The sequence below is a fragment of the Salmo trutta genome, chromosome 26 (assembly GCF_901001165.1).
Source record: "Salmo trutta chromosome 26, fSalTru1.1, whole genome shotgun sequence".
NCBI classification, from domain to species: Eukaryota; Metazoa; Chordata; class Actinopteri; order Salmoniformes; family Salmonidae; genus Salmo; species Salmo trutta.
The window spans coordinates 37361586-37376078 of NC_042982.1; the positions used below are offsets into that span (position 1 = coordinate 37361586).

Below are 14493 nucleotides of genomic sequence, written 5' to 3' on the forward strand. Positions count from 1 at the left end.
AGGAGCGCCCATCTCAAATCGAACAGCCTAATCTGCGCTGCTTGGTCATGTTGTCAACAAGGCAGCATGGTGCATCTTCCAGAAATATATAACATCTCTTTTCCATAAAATATATGTTTGAATTTTCAAACGAGTTTTCATTGGAAAGGCAGATAAAGCGTTTTAAAAAATGCTTAATTTTTTTTTTAAAAGCAATCATTACTCCACGTGCTAATTAGGTTGACTGGTGAGCTTAATGTGGCTCATTACAAAGTGGTTTCAGAGTCCTGCAATAAGAGCTTTGACGCTAATATGTGTATAAACTCTATAGTTGTGTTCTGTTGGTGTCTCTGGGTAGAGACTGATACCCCATTTCATGGGTGCAGGTCAGCTGTTTGTTCACCTGCATCTGCCCGCAATTGCTAATCGACTGTGATAAAGTGAAAATCTGAGGCCGACACCCAACCCGAACCTGCATATTAACATGTGTTATAGGCTACAGTCAAAGACTGCAGAAAGATTTTTTGACAGGGGGTGAAGGATTTTTTGTTGCTGCCTTTTTTAGTTATGTTTCTGCTTATCATTTCTGACATTTTGGTAGGCTATTTGTTAGTCAACTTGTCTATAATTTGATACATGCAGCTTCTCTTCTGTCATTATATGTTGACCTAGAAGACTAAATCAACCCTTGCTCAACAGAATAATGTAATAGATCGATAGAATGAATGCTTCAATCTAGTTGAGATCAAATTAAATCAAATTGTATTTCAAGGCCTACCTTCAAACTTAGTGCCTCTTTGCTTGACATCATGGGAAAATCAAAAGAAATCAGACAAGACCTCAGAAAAAAATTGTAGACCTCCACAAGTCTGGTTCATCCTTGGGAGCAATTTCCAAACGCCTCAAGGTACCACGTTCATCTGTACAAACAATAGTATGCAAGGATAAACACCATGGGACCACGCAGCCGTCATACCGCTCAGGAAGGAGACGCATTCTGTCTCCTAGAGATGAACGTACTTTGGTGTGAAAAGTGCAAATCAATCCCAGAACAACAGCAAAGGACCTTGTGAAGATGCTGGAGAAAACAGGTACAAAAGTATCTGTATCCACAGTAAAACGAGTCCTATATCGACATAACCTGAAAGGCCGCTCAGCAAGAAAGAAGCCACTGCTCCAAAACCGCCATAAAAAAAAGCCAGACTACGGTTTGCGACTGCACATGGGGACAAAGATCGTACTTTTTGGAGAAATGTCCTGTGGTCTGATGAAAGAAAAATAGAACTGTTTGGCCATAATGACCATCGTTATGTTTGGAGGAAAATTATGTGGATATATTGAAGCAACATCTCAAGACATCAGTCAGGAAGTTAAAGCTTGGTCGCAAATGAGTCTTCCAAATGGGCAATGACCCCAAGCATACTTCCAAAGTTGTGGCAAAATGGCTTAAGGACAACAAAGTCAAGGTATTGGAGTGGCCATCACAAAGCCCTGACCTCAATCCTATAGAAAATTTGTGGGCAGAACTGAAAAAGCATGTGTGAGCAAGGAGGCCTACAAACCTGACTCAGTTACACCAGCTCTGTCAGGAGGGATGGGCCAAGATTCACCCAACTTATTGTGGGAAGCTTGTGGAAGGCTACCCGAAAAGTTTGACTCAAGTTAAACAATTTAAAGGCAATGCTACCAAATACTAATTGAGTGTATGTAAACTTCTGACCCACTGGGAATGTTATGAAAGAAATAAAAGCTGAAATAAATCATTCTCTCTACTATTATTCTGACATTTCACATTCTTAAAATAAAGTGGTGAACCTAACTGACCTAAGACAGAGACTTTTTTACTATGATTAAATGTCAGGAATTGTGAAAAACTGAGTTTACATTTATTTGGCTAAGGTGTATGTAAACTTCCGATTTCAGCTGTATGTACGTACAGTCACTGTGGAAATGACGTCATCGATGCACTTATTGATGAAGCCAGTTACTGATGGGGTGTACTCCTCAATGCCATCGGAAGAATCCCGGAACATATTCCAGTCTGTGCTTGCAAAACAGTCCTGTAGTTTAGCATCTGCTTCATCTGACCACTTTTTTATTGACCTGTTGCTTCCTGTTGCTTCCTGCTTCAAAGTGTTTTCTGTCATCTTCTTTCAAGACGTTTAGGGACTGGGGAGAAAATGCAATTACTGTTTATTGTCGAATAATTAATTATTGTATTTTTTTTGTAAGTGATATAAAAACATTCCGACCTTGTTAAGCATAATCTAGTCCAAATATGGCATTATTCCACTATTTGTATGTGTTTGGATCAGTTTCAATGCGTAACTTTTATTTTAAAGGCCAACAGAAAATTCCACTGTTGTGTCTAATCCTTATAGTGGCTAGCTTCACACAGCTGTGCTCTGCTTGTATCATATTCTCCCGGTGAATGCGTATGTTTACCGTACACGCGCCATCGTTCTCGCCGGATTAGAGACGAGGGTTCGCGCGTAAGGAGGGGGAGGGCCTTCTGTTGGGGCCTCACCTGTGACACAGTAAAATATCAGAAATGTATTTTACAACGTTAATGCTGTAGATTGCACTGCAGTCATTCTGCTGCCAGTATAATGCAGTACATTTACAGTACAGGATATGCTGGTCAACAATGATGGATATTCTTCATCCTGTTCTCTCCAGAGGGAAAAAAACTCTAAATAATGAAACGCCCTGCTCTGTCTCAACTTGTTATGCCTTTTTATTGAATCTGTCAATACTGCAGCCTGCCCGCTGTTCAGGATCTGGTGGCCTTGAAAACAATATGTCCTCAACTGAAATATGGTTTAACCTATGTCCTCAATTAACACCATTCTGCGTCAAATTACATAATGTTTGAATAAAATGCCCATTTCATGTCTGATAAATTAATGAAGGAATAATAAATAAATAAATAAACAAACAAATGAATACATAAATATATACAGCATATTTTTTATTGAATGTTTTGCACCAACAATGGCATCATGTGAAGTCTGGCATAGCGTGAGTTATGGGAAAACACCTTGATAGAGATGGTTAAAAATCAACTCAATGAGTCTGGGTTCTGAAATGGATTTATTTTGTGCAATAACTGCCTTGCATCAAGTGTGTGTGTGTGTTGAAGAATGCAATATCGCCCAATGTTGCTTGAGCAATAATGACTGTTAGTCAGAATGAAAACAAGAAGTTCTAAGGACCTGCTGCCTGCTTTGTGTTCCAGTTTACTGAAAAAGGAATTGAGTATCTTAAGTAATCCTACAAGACCCCCCTCACACCCCCTCCTCACCCACCCCACAAATAAATAAATCATAAGAAGAAATAAAAAGAAAACTTGCCCTTCGAGTGGAAAAATGTCCTTACTATGACTATCTTAAGGATCAGACCTTTTTTTTTCAATTTTTGCCTAAAATTACACCCAAATTTAACTGCCTATAGCTCAGGACCTGAAGCAAGGGTATGCATATTGTTGGTACTATTAGAAAGGAAACACTTTGAAGTTTGTGGAAATGGGAAATTCATGTAGGAGAATATAACACATTTGATCTGGTAAACGGTTATACAAAGAAAAAAACATGAGTTTTCTAGGATTTTCTTTGTTCCATCATCTTAGAAATGCAAGAGAAAGGTCAGTATATCGCTTAGGAGTCTAGGCGCAATTTAGATTTAGATTTTGGCCACAGCAGTGTATGTGCAAAGTTTTAGACTGATCCGATGAACCATTGCATTACTGTTCAAAATTTGTATCAAGTCTGCCCAAATGTGCCAAATTGGTCAGTTGATACATTTTCAAGTACATGACTATAGAGATCATACAAAAATGATAATGTTAATAAAAAAATAACGTTTACACACTCCCAGGAATGTCATCAATTATGAATAATTAGCTTCCCTACAGAAAAGACACTAACCTTCACACAGGTAGATGAGGGGGGGTCCTACATTTGAATAAAAAAATATGATTTTATCAAACATAACTATGCTACATTTTATCTCTGGGACCCTCAGGATGACAAATCAGAGCAAGGTTACTGAATGTAAGGACACAAATTACCTTCAGAGGTGAATATATCAAACCAGTTGCTATGATAAAAGTTTTTTCTTGTGGACTCTCCTCAAACAATACCATGATATTTTTTCATTGTAATAGCTACTGTAAATTGGATAGTGCAGTTAAATTAACAAGAATTTAAGCTTTCTGCCCATATAAGACATGCCTATGTCCTGGGAAATGTTCTTGTTATTTACAACGTCATGCTAATCACATTAGCACACGTTAGCTCAATTGTCCTGCGGGGGGGGAAACACTGATCCTGTAGAGGTTAAGATGAATTTACTAACTGTACGTCACTTTGGATAAGAGCGTCTGCTAAGTGCCTAAAATGTAAATGTAAAAATTTGAAAAGTTACATTACAGATACCATAACATTTAACACATTACCTGACCAAGACAAAACTAGCCCTTATCCATTACATTATAACAGCTCATTGTCATGACAATTTATCATGGTGGAATGGGTCCTGGGGTCATGGGATCCTTCAGAACCGGTATTACATAATGTACTGTATACCTGGTTAGTACTGTACATGCAGGGATTGCCGTAACCATTTCTCTCCTACAGGGTGTGAGTGCTGGGATTTATACCAGTTTTTCCACAGTAACCATGTTCCAACTGACTTCTTCTAACACCCTCAGGCCTGGAGCTGTATAACTACTGCATGTCAGCTATTTACCAGTGTGTGATCATTAATGTGACAGCTAGTCAAACAGGTGTGTGTAGTGGTGTGTGTAGTGATGTGTTTTGTCAGGGATGCAGGGGAACACTTCACTGACTCTGAATGGTGTTATGATGACAGGGTGAAAGTACCTGGCAGGTATGTATCTACGCTATCATGCACAATGTGACATCCTTCTGTTTTTTTTTAAACCTTTAACTACCCACATACATTATTGAGAACTAGCTACAGAAAGAACATTAGCATAAGATAACAATCACTGACAGGTTCATGGAGGATCCCACCCCCACCAGTACAGTGGGTGATTACTATTTACACAGTGGTTGCCAGCTGTACTGCCCCAGACATTAATGGAGGATGGACAGATAGCCAGCTGTACTGCCCCAGATCCTAGAAGAAGATGGATCCTAGAAGAAGATGGAGACAGAGCCAGCTGTACTGCCCCAGATCCTAGAAGAAGATGGAGACAGAGCCAGCTGTACTGCCCCAGACATTAATGGAGGATGGAGAGATAGCCAGCTGTACTGCCCCAGACATTAATGGAGGATGGAGAGATAGCCAGCTGTACTGCCCCAGACATTAGGGGAGGATGGACAGATAGCCAGCTGTACTGCCCCAGACATTAATGGAGGATTGATAGATAGCCAGCTGTACTGCCCCAGACATTAGGGGAGGATGGATAGATAGCCAGCTGTACTGCCCCAGACATTAATGGAGGATGGAGACAGAGCCAGCTGTACTGCCCCAGACATTAATGGAGGATGGAGACAGAGCCAGCTGTACTGCCCCAGACATTAGGGGAGGATGGACAGATAGCCAGCTGTACTGCCCCAGACCATAGGAGAGGATGGATAGATAGCCAGCTGTACTGCCCCAGACATTAGGAGAGGATGGACAGATAGCCAGCTGTACTGCCCCAGACATTAGGGGAGGATGGAGACAGAGCCAGCTGTACTGCCCCAGACCATAGAGGAGGATGGAGACAGAGCCAGCTGTACTGCCCCAGACATTAGGGGAGGATGGAGACAGAGCCAGCTGTACTGCCCCAGACATTAGGAGAGGATGGAGACAGATAGCCAGCTGTACTGCCCCAGACATTAGGGGAGGATGGAGACAGATAGCCAGCTGTACTGCCCCAGACATTAGGGGAGGATGGAGACAGAGCCAGCTGTACTGCCCCAGATCCTAGGAGAGGATGGAGACAGAGCCAGCTGTACTGCCCCAGACATTAGGGGAGGATGGACAGATAGCCAGCTGTACTGCCCCAGACATTAGGGGAAGATGGAGACAGATAGCCAGCTGTACTGCCCCAGACATTAGGGGAGGATGGACAGATAGCCAGCTGTACTGCCCCAGACATTAGGGGAGGACGGACAGATAGCCAGCTGTACTGCCCCAGACATTAGGAGAGGATGGACAGATAGCCAGCTGTACTGCCCCAGACATTAGGGGAAGATGGAGACAGATAGCCAGCTGTACTGCCCCAGACATTAGGGGAGGATGGAGACAGATAGCCAGCTGTACTGCCCCAGACATTAGGGGAGGATGGAGACAGAGCCAGTTGTACTGCCCCAGACATTGGGAGAGGATGAACAGATAGCCAGCTGTACTGCCCCAGATCCTAGGAGAGGATGGACAGATAGACAGCTGTACTGCCCCAGACATTAGGAGAGGATGGAGACAGAGCCAGCTGTACTGCCCCAGACATTAGGAGAGGATGGAGACAGATAGCCAGCTGTACTGCCCCAGACATTAGGAGAGGATGGACAGATAGCCAGCTGTACTGCCCCAGACATTAATGGAGGATGGAGACAGAGCCAGCTGTACTGCCCCAGACATTAATGGAGGATGGAGACAGAGCCAGCTGTACTGCCCCAGATCCTAGGAGAGGATGGAGACAGAGCCAGCTGTACTGCCCCAGACATTAGGGGAAGATGGACAGATAGCCAGCTGTACTGCCCCAGACATTAGGGGAGGATGGACAGATAGCCAGCTGTACTGCCCCAGACATTAGGGGAGGACGGACAGATAGCCAGCTGTACTGCCCCAGACCCTAGGAGAGGATGGACAGATAGCCAGCTGTACTGCACCAGACATTAGGGGAGGATGGACAGATAGCCAGCTGTAGACAAAGCAATCTTTATTACCATAGATATATTTTATGGTCATCACCATTAGACATGAATAATAACCTACAGAATCTCTATGGTGATTATTATCTACTAGCCAGGTCTGGAAACGCTATGGTCATTATGATCTACTAGCTATCTACTTCACTCCATCAGTCTGGGCTCTCAGCTTCACTCCATCAGTCTGGACTCTCAGCTTCACTCCTCCATCAGTCTGGGCTCTCAGCTTCACCCCATCAGTCTGGGCTCTCAGCTTCACCCTATCAGTCTGGGCTCTCAGCTTCACTCCTCCAGCGGTCTGGACTCTCAGCTTCACTCCTCCATCAGTCTGGACTCTCAGCTTCACTCCTCCATCAGTCTGGACTCTCAGCTTCACTCCTCCATCAGTCTGGGCTCTCAGCTTCACTCCTCCATCAGTCTGGACTCTCAGCTTCACTCCTCCATCAGTCTGGACTCTCAGTTTCACTCCTCCATCAGTCTGGACTCTCAGTTTCACTCCTCCATCAGTCTGGACTCTCAGCTTCACTCCTCCATCAGTCTGGACTCTCAGCTTCACTCCTCCATCAGTCTGGGCTCTCAGCTTCACTCCTCCATCAGTCTGGGCTCTCAGCTTCACTCCTCCATCAGTCTGGGCTCTCAGCTTCACCTCATCAGTCTGGGCTCTCAGCTTCACTCCTCCATCAGTCTGGGCTCTCAGCTTCACTCCTCCATCAGTCTGGGCTCTCAGCTTCACTCCTCCATTAGTCTGGACTCTCAACTTCACCCTATCACTCTGGACTCTCAGCTTCACTCCTCCATCAGTCTGTGGATGATGACAGCACTGACACAGAACCCTGGGGTTCAGCAGGGCCTGATCATCTTGTCCTAATCTAGGCGCTTGGCATATCCCATCTGGACTACTGCAACTCTCTGTTTGCTGGGCTCCCCGATTGTGCCATCAGTGTGTGTGTTTGCATAGGGAGTGGTGTTTATTGCTAGAAGTGAAAGACCGACATCTCTTTCTCAATAGGTTACACCCACACACACACACACACACACACACACACACTTTCATGGTCTGTAGGATCAGCAGCAAGACCTCTACCATGTGTGCAATTGGACCTTAATGAAATCTGTAGGCTTAACCCATCACAATAGTCAGAGGCTACGAATTCACCCACCTACCACTACTATTACTTAAAGCAGCTGTAATGTAACCACACCTTACAGTACCTAGCCACTTCCCTGTCCACCCATCACTACTGCTTGTGTTAGTCATACCACTGCTTCTAGTACACACCCACTTCTACTATATTTCATGGAAAGAAAAACTTGACAAAAGACAAAATTCCTTTTATAGGAATATTTTAATAGTTATTCAATGTTCTACATCTTACAGTAAATATTATACAATAACAAACTTGGCTTAGTTATGGTACGAAGATCACTAACTGATCTTCAAAAAATAAAAACAAAAAATTAACAAAAACATAAAAAAAGAAATTAAAAACAGATTTACACTTCATATCACAAGCCTGACATGGGTCCGCAACACTGGACCAATAGCTAACATACAATTCAGTTCACGCAACGTTGAGCCATGGTTTGCCACAACGGTATGGTAATGTTACCATTGTTTGTGCAAACTGGGTACAAAACTTCAAGGGGGTTGTTCCTAAACTCGCTCCAGGGATAAAAGTATTTTGGAAGACGAGGAATTTCCACTTTTTGCACCACATTTACTGTTCAAATTATTATTTTAGAAATCTCCAACAAGTGAAATAAAAAACTGCAGAACATTGAGGAAAAAACACAAAAATAAGCGCACTATTCCTTGAATAGTAGTGTTTTAATTTGAGGAAACTGCTAAGACATGACCACAGAGGCAAAAGAAAGAGAGAGAAGTGGGGGAGAGGTGGATGTTTGAGTGGGTATTTAAACATACAAACACCATCTTGATTTGACATAGTTGTGAAGAAATGAAGAGCAAAATACACAAAAACATCAACAACAAATAATCTTTTAACATCTTTAAAGGATCTTTAACTTCTTTCACATTTTTTTAAAAAACGTATTCAGAGATGGAATGATACAAAAGGCGAAGGACTCATAAGTTGATAGCGTATGAGTAAAAATACCTTCAAATATATCCTCCGTTGAGCTCTGCAGTTAAATGTTAATCAGGGCTGGGGTCAATTCCATTTCCACTCAGAATGAGCTGAAATTCAGTTCCCTTCCTGAAATGACAGCGTTGAAATGGAACTGGCCCGGACCCTATTCATTACATCACTCCCATCCAAAACACAGGCATGCAAACAAGTGTGAGCGAGAAAGTCAGAAACAAGCCCCCTCAGAGTGTGTGGGATAGCGGACCCTCAGACTTGTGCTCTATGTATGAATAATAAACACCAAATTGCAGTTAAACCTTAAATAACACTTATGGTAAAAAGCGCTCAACTTTACATGGCTCAGGAAGTCCAACATATTCTGTTTCCTATTTTAGGCTGAGGTGTAGAATACTGGAGGGAATTCCTTTGCCCGTTCCAAAATGATCCCCTTTTTAGTTGCTTTTAAAGCATCAGATGGGTTTAAGCAACATGGTAATAGCTCCACCTACAGTAGCCTTCTGGAAGGTTCAGTAGAGTTGAACAACCATCTTGCTTCAACACATCCAAACGTCTCAGATCAACATGATGTGTGGAGGTAGAGGTTGATGTCAGACTGGGCACCAGACTCTGGTGGGGTAGTGACCCCACATCCAGAGTCCAACCTCAGATAGGATTAGATTGTATTACAGGAGACAGTCCTGCTTACTGTCATCTACATGGTTCCAGTCTGTCTGCCATTACACTTTACTTCTCATGACCTGGATCATCACTTTATCTCTGTTATGAAGAGGTACCAACGCTTAAGGGGGGTGAGAGAGGGAGAAGAAGAAGGGGGGGAGAGAAAGCTGGAAAACAGAGCCACAGAGAGAGAGACAGAGAGAGAGAGAGAGACACACAGAGAGAGAGAGAGAGACAGAGAGAGAGAGAGAGAGAGAGAGAGAGAGCTGGAACACAGAGCCACAGAGAGAAAGAGGAGAGAGAGAGCTGGAACAGAGCCACAGAGAGAGAGAGGGGAGAAAGCTGGAACACAGAGCCAGAGAGCCAGAGGGGAGAGAGCTGGAACACAGAGCCAGAGAGAGAGAGAGCGCCACAGAGAGAGGGGGAGAGCTGGAACACAGAGCCACAGAGAGAGAGAGAGAGAGAGAGAGAGAGAGAGAGAGAGAGAGAGAGAGAGCTGGAACAGAGCCACAGAGAGAGGGGGAGAGCTGGAACACAGAGCCAGAGAGAGAGAGAGAGAGAGAGAGAGAGAGAGAGAGAGAGAGAGAGAGAGAGAGAGAGAGAGAGAGAGAGAGAGAGCTGGAACAGAGCCACAGAGAGAGGGGGAGAGCTGGAACACAGAGCCACAGAGAGAGAGAGAGAGAGAGAGAGAGAGAGAGAGCTGGAACAGAGCCACAGAGAGAGGGGGAGAGCTGGAACACAGAGCCACAGAGAGAGGGGGAGAGCTGGAACACAGAGCCACAGAGAGAGGGGGAGAGCTGGAACAGAGCCACAGAGAGAGGGGGAGAGCTGGAACACAGAGCCACAGAGAGAGAGAGAGAGAGAGAGAGAGAGAGAGAGAGCTGGAACAGAGCCACAGAGAGAGGGGGAGAGCTGGAACACAGAGCCACAGAGAGAGAGAGAGAGAGAGAGAGAGCTGGAACAGAGCCACAGAGAGAGGGGGAGAGCTGGAACACAGAGCCACAGAGAGAGAGAGAGAGAGAGAGAGAGAGGGGGAGAGCTGGAACACAGAGCCACAGAGAGAGGGGGAGAGCTGGAACACAGAGCCACAGAGAGAGAGAGAGAGAGAGAGAGAGAGAGAGAGGGGGAGAGCTGGAACAGAGCCACAGAGAGAGGGGGAGAGCTGGAACAGAGCCACAGAGAGAGAGAGAGAGCTGGAACAATGCCACAGAGAGAGAGAGAGCTGGAACAGAGCCACAGAGAGAGAGAGAGAGAGAGAGAGAGAGAGAGAGAGAGCTGGAACACAGAGCCACAGAGAGAGAGAGAGAGAGAGAGAGAGAGAGAGAGAGAGAGAGGGGGAGAGCTGGAACACAGAGCCACAGAGAGAGGGGGAGAGCTGGAACACAGAGCCAGAGAGAGAGAGAGAGAGAGAGAGAGAGAGCTGGAACACAGAGCCACAGAGAGAGGGGGAGAGCTGGAACACAGAGCCACAGAGAGAGGGGGAGAGCTGGAACACAGAGCCACAGAGAGAGAGAGAGAGAGAGAGAGAGAGAGAGAGAGAGAGAGAGAGAGAGAGAGAGAGAGAGAGAGAGAGAGAGAGAGAGAGCTGGAACAGAGCCACAGAGAGAGGGGGAGAGCTGGAACACAGAGCCACAGAGAGTAAAATTGAGGAAGAGAGAGAGAGAATCAGACCAGTTCCAACCCCGATGGCAGGATGTGGAGGTCATTAAGTAACGAATTATTAGACTTGAATTGAGGAACAGATTTTCAGACAGATCATGTCTGGAATAAACAACAGTTACTAAAATACATCACCACAGTGATAGACAGCAATGTCTGATTTCTCTCACCCTCCTTCCTTCCTTCACACCCTCTGGTTTTAGATTCTAAAGGTGGTGGATATCTTCATGTTGCTTTGCAGTAACACACAACCACTCAGTGTATAAATAGACTGCATTGTGATGCATGATGCTCCATGCTACACTACACCTGAATATGAACCATCCTTATGCTCAGAAGACCACGGAAGGAAAAACACGCCATCTTTTTCTTAACCTCAATATGAAACAGTGGTTGATTAAATAAATGCTCAGGAACAATAAGCCATTTTCTTTTGTTGATATTTATACTAACTAGTACAAACATTATCAGGACTAAGGAAACCTTACTGAACGCTTGATATCTATTGGTTTGTTTTCTTAAATGACGGTTCAAACTGCCTCTCTGTTTCACTACAAAGCCTAGCTACCTGGTACCTAGTAGAAATTATTGTTGTCAGGTTTTTTTATTTTTTATTGTGCAACGCTTCCTCGTGAGATTATTACAATAACTCTGATATGTACTGCTGCCACCTCAGAATACAGTAACAGTGAACTCTGATATGTACTGCTGCCACCTCAGAATACAGTAACAGTGATTCAAATGGATTGAGGCTGGATACACAGCCCGTAATCCAGATTTAAGGATTACCAGAATAACAATTTAAAAATGATTTTAATTCTAAATGACTATAAAATAATTACTGTGCGGTAACCGTATAACGAGGCATTTTATCTTATTATTGCAATTAACGACTTGATCTACTTTGATACACTGTAAATGCTTTGTAATGACCCGTGCCCCACAGATGCTAACTGTGATTCATACTAATCTATACCCTGAAACATGGTATACACACTGTTCCCTGCTGCGCTCTCCTCTCCCCCTCCCGACCCTCCTCTCCCCCTCCCGACCCTCCACTCCCCCTCCCGACCCTCCACTCCCCCTCCTGACCCCCCACTCCCCCTCCTGACCCCCCACTCCCCCTCCTGACCCCTCCTCTCCCCCTCCTGACCCTCCACTCCCCTCCTCTCCCCCTCCTGACCCCCCACTCCCCCTCCTGACCCTCCTCTCCCCCGCCTGACCCCCCTCTCGACCCTCCTCTCCCCCTCCTGACCCTCCACTCCCCTCCTCTCCCCCTCCTGACCCTCCTCTCCCCCTCCTGACCCCCCACTCCCCCTCCTGACCCCCCACTCCCCCTCCTGACCCTCCTCTCCCCCGCCTGACCCCCCTCTCCCCCTCCTGACCCCCCACTCCCCCTCCTGACCCCCCACTCCCCCTCCTGACCCCCACTCCCCCTCCTGACCCTCCACTCCCCCTTCCTGACCCCCCACTCCCCCTCCTGACCCTCCACTCCCCTTCCTGACCCCCCACTCCCCCTCCTGACCCCCCACTCCCCCTCCTGACCCCCCACTCCCCCTCCTGACCCTCCACTCCCCCTTCCTGACCCCCCACTCCCCCTCCTCTGCCACGTCACCCTGCCAAGTGCTTCCACATCCCTTTAACTCCTAAACATGTTCCTCAATAAACAATCAGTCTGAGTGGTGGTCTAATGTACTGTGTGTGTGTGTGTGTGTGTGTGTGTGTGTGTGTGTGTGTGTGTGTGTGTGAGAGAGAGGGCGTATGTATGTGTGTGTTTAACTGTGTTGGCACACGTTTGAATCCATGTATGGTTATTTGATTGACATTAAGTGATCCTGCTTTAAGTATGACTTTGTGTGTATTTATGTGTGTGTGTATGTGGGTGACTGTGTGCATGACCACACATCCTGTACACACAGCTATATAAATATATTCACATTTTATAATTTATCAGTTTAAATGGCCTCTATCTTGAGATGAATTCAGTAACTGGTAAGTACTGTGACCACCTCTTTACAGCCACACAGCAGATCTAGTCGTTACAGATCTAGTCAGGCAGCGGATCCAGTCAGATAGCGGATCTAAGAAACACCTAGAAGCTGGAAGACAACCCTTGTTATCAGAAGTGGAAGATGAACTGAAGATCAGAAGGAGAAGTAGAACAGAGGATATGAACAAAGACAAAAACAAGAGGTATGCTGTTCCAAGACAGTGCTTTGTTGGAAAGGAAAATGAAGGGATTAAAACAAATAGAAATGAATGAAATCGAAACCCTGTGCTGACATCTAATCGGTAGAAAATTTGGCAGCATAAATTGATGATGGCGTGATGATGGTGGTGGAGGAAGTGTCCAGTACATTCCCACCATTGGAACTGGAACACACCAACAGAACACGGACCACAAGCAGAGCAACAGACACCCATGATTGGTCAATCACTCTGGAGTTCCAATGACAATGGAAAAACTGAAATGATGTAAAAAATACAACAAAAAAAAATATTTAAAAAAAGAAATAAATAAAACAAACAAAAGAAAACAATGCAATGACATATTGGCAAATCAAAGGAGAAGAAAAGAATCGTTGTGTAAAAAAAGAATTTAAAAAAGCAGCTTTTATAAAACACTACAGAATGCAGCAAGTGTCCGTTGCTCTTTAGTTTTGTTGTTGCAGACAGATGTGAGGTTGCCGTGGTGACCATAAGAAGCCCGTGTAAGACTGGAGTAGTTGCATACGTTGGACTCCAGATCTGAAATGACAGAGACAGACACAGAGAAACAGAGATCTGAAATGACAGAGACAGACAGAGAAACAGAGATCTGATATGACAGAGACAGACAGAGAAACAGAGATCTGATATGACAGAGACAGACACAGAGAAACAGAGATCTGAAATGACAGAGACAGACAGAGAAACAGAGATCTGATATGACAGAGACAGACAGAGAAACAGAGATCTGATATGACAGAGACAGACACAGAGAAACAGAGATCTGAAATGACAGAGACAGACACAGAGAAACAGAGATCTGAAATGACAGAGACAGACACAGAGAAACAGAGATCTGAAATGACAGAGACAGACACAGAGAAACAGAGATCTGAAATGACAGAGACAGACAGAGAAACAGAGATCTGATATGACAGAGACAGACACAGAGAAACAGAGATCTGAAATGACAGAGACAGACACAGAGAAACAGAGATCTG

At 44.8% G+C, this 14493-nt stretch overlaps 1 protein-coding gene across 3 annotated transcripts in view; it reads right to left on the reverse strand.

Annotated features, from left to right (window-relative positions):
* Positions 1 to 13480: 13480 nt before the first annotated feature.
* Positions 13481 to 14493, reverse strand: part of LOC115163737 (myelin-associated neurite-outgrowth inhibitor) — a 46040-nt gene continuing 45027 nt past the window's right edge. For all 3 annotated transcript variants that reach the window (XM_029715893.1, XM_029715892.1, XM_029715890.1), the window contains one exon: positions 13481 to 14032. The gene's annotated coding sequence lies outside the window, so the exon portion shown is untranslated. The remainder of the gene's footprint in view (positions 14033 to 14493) is intronic.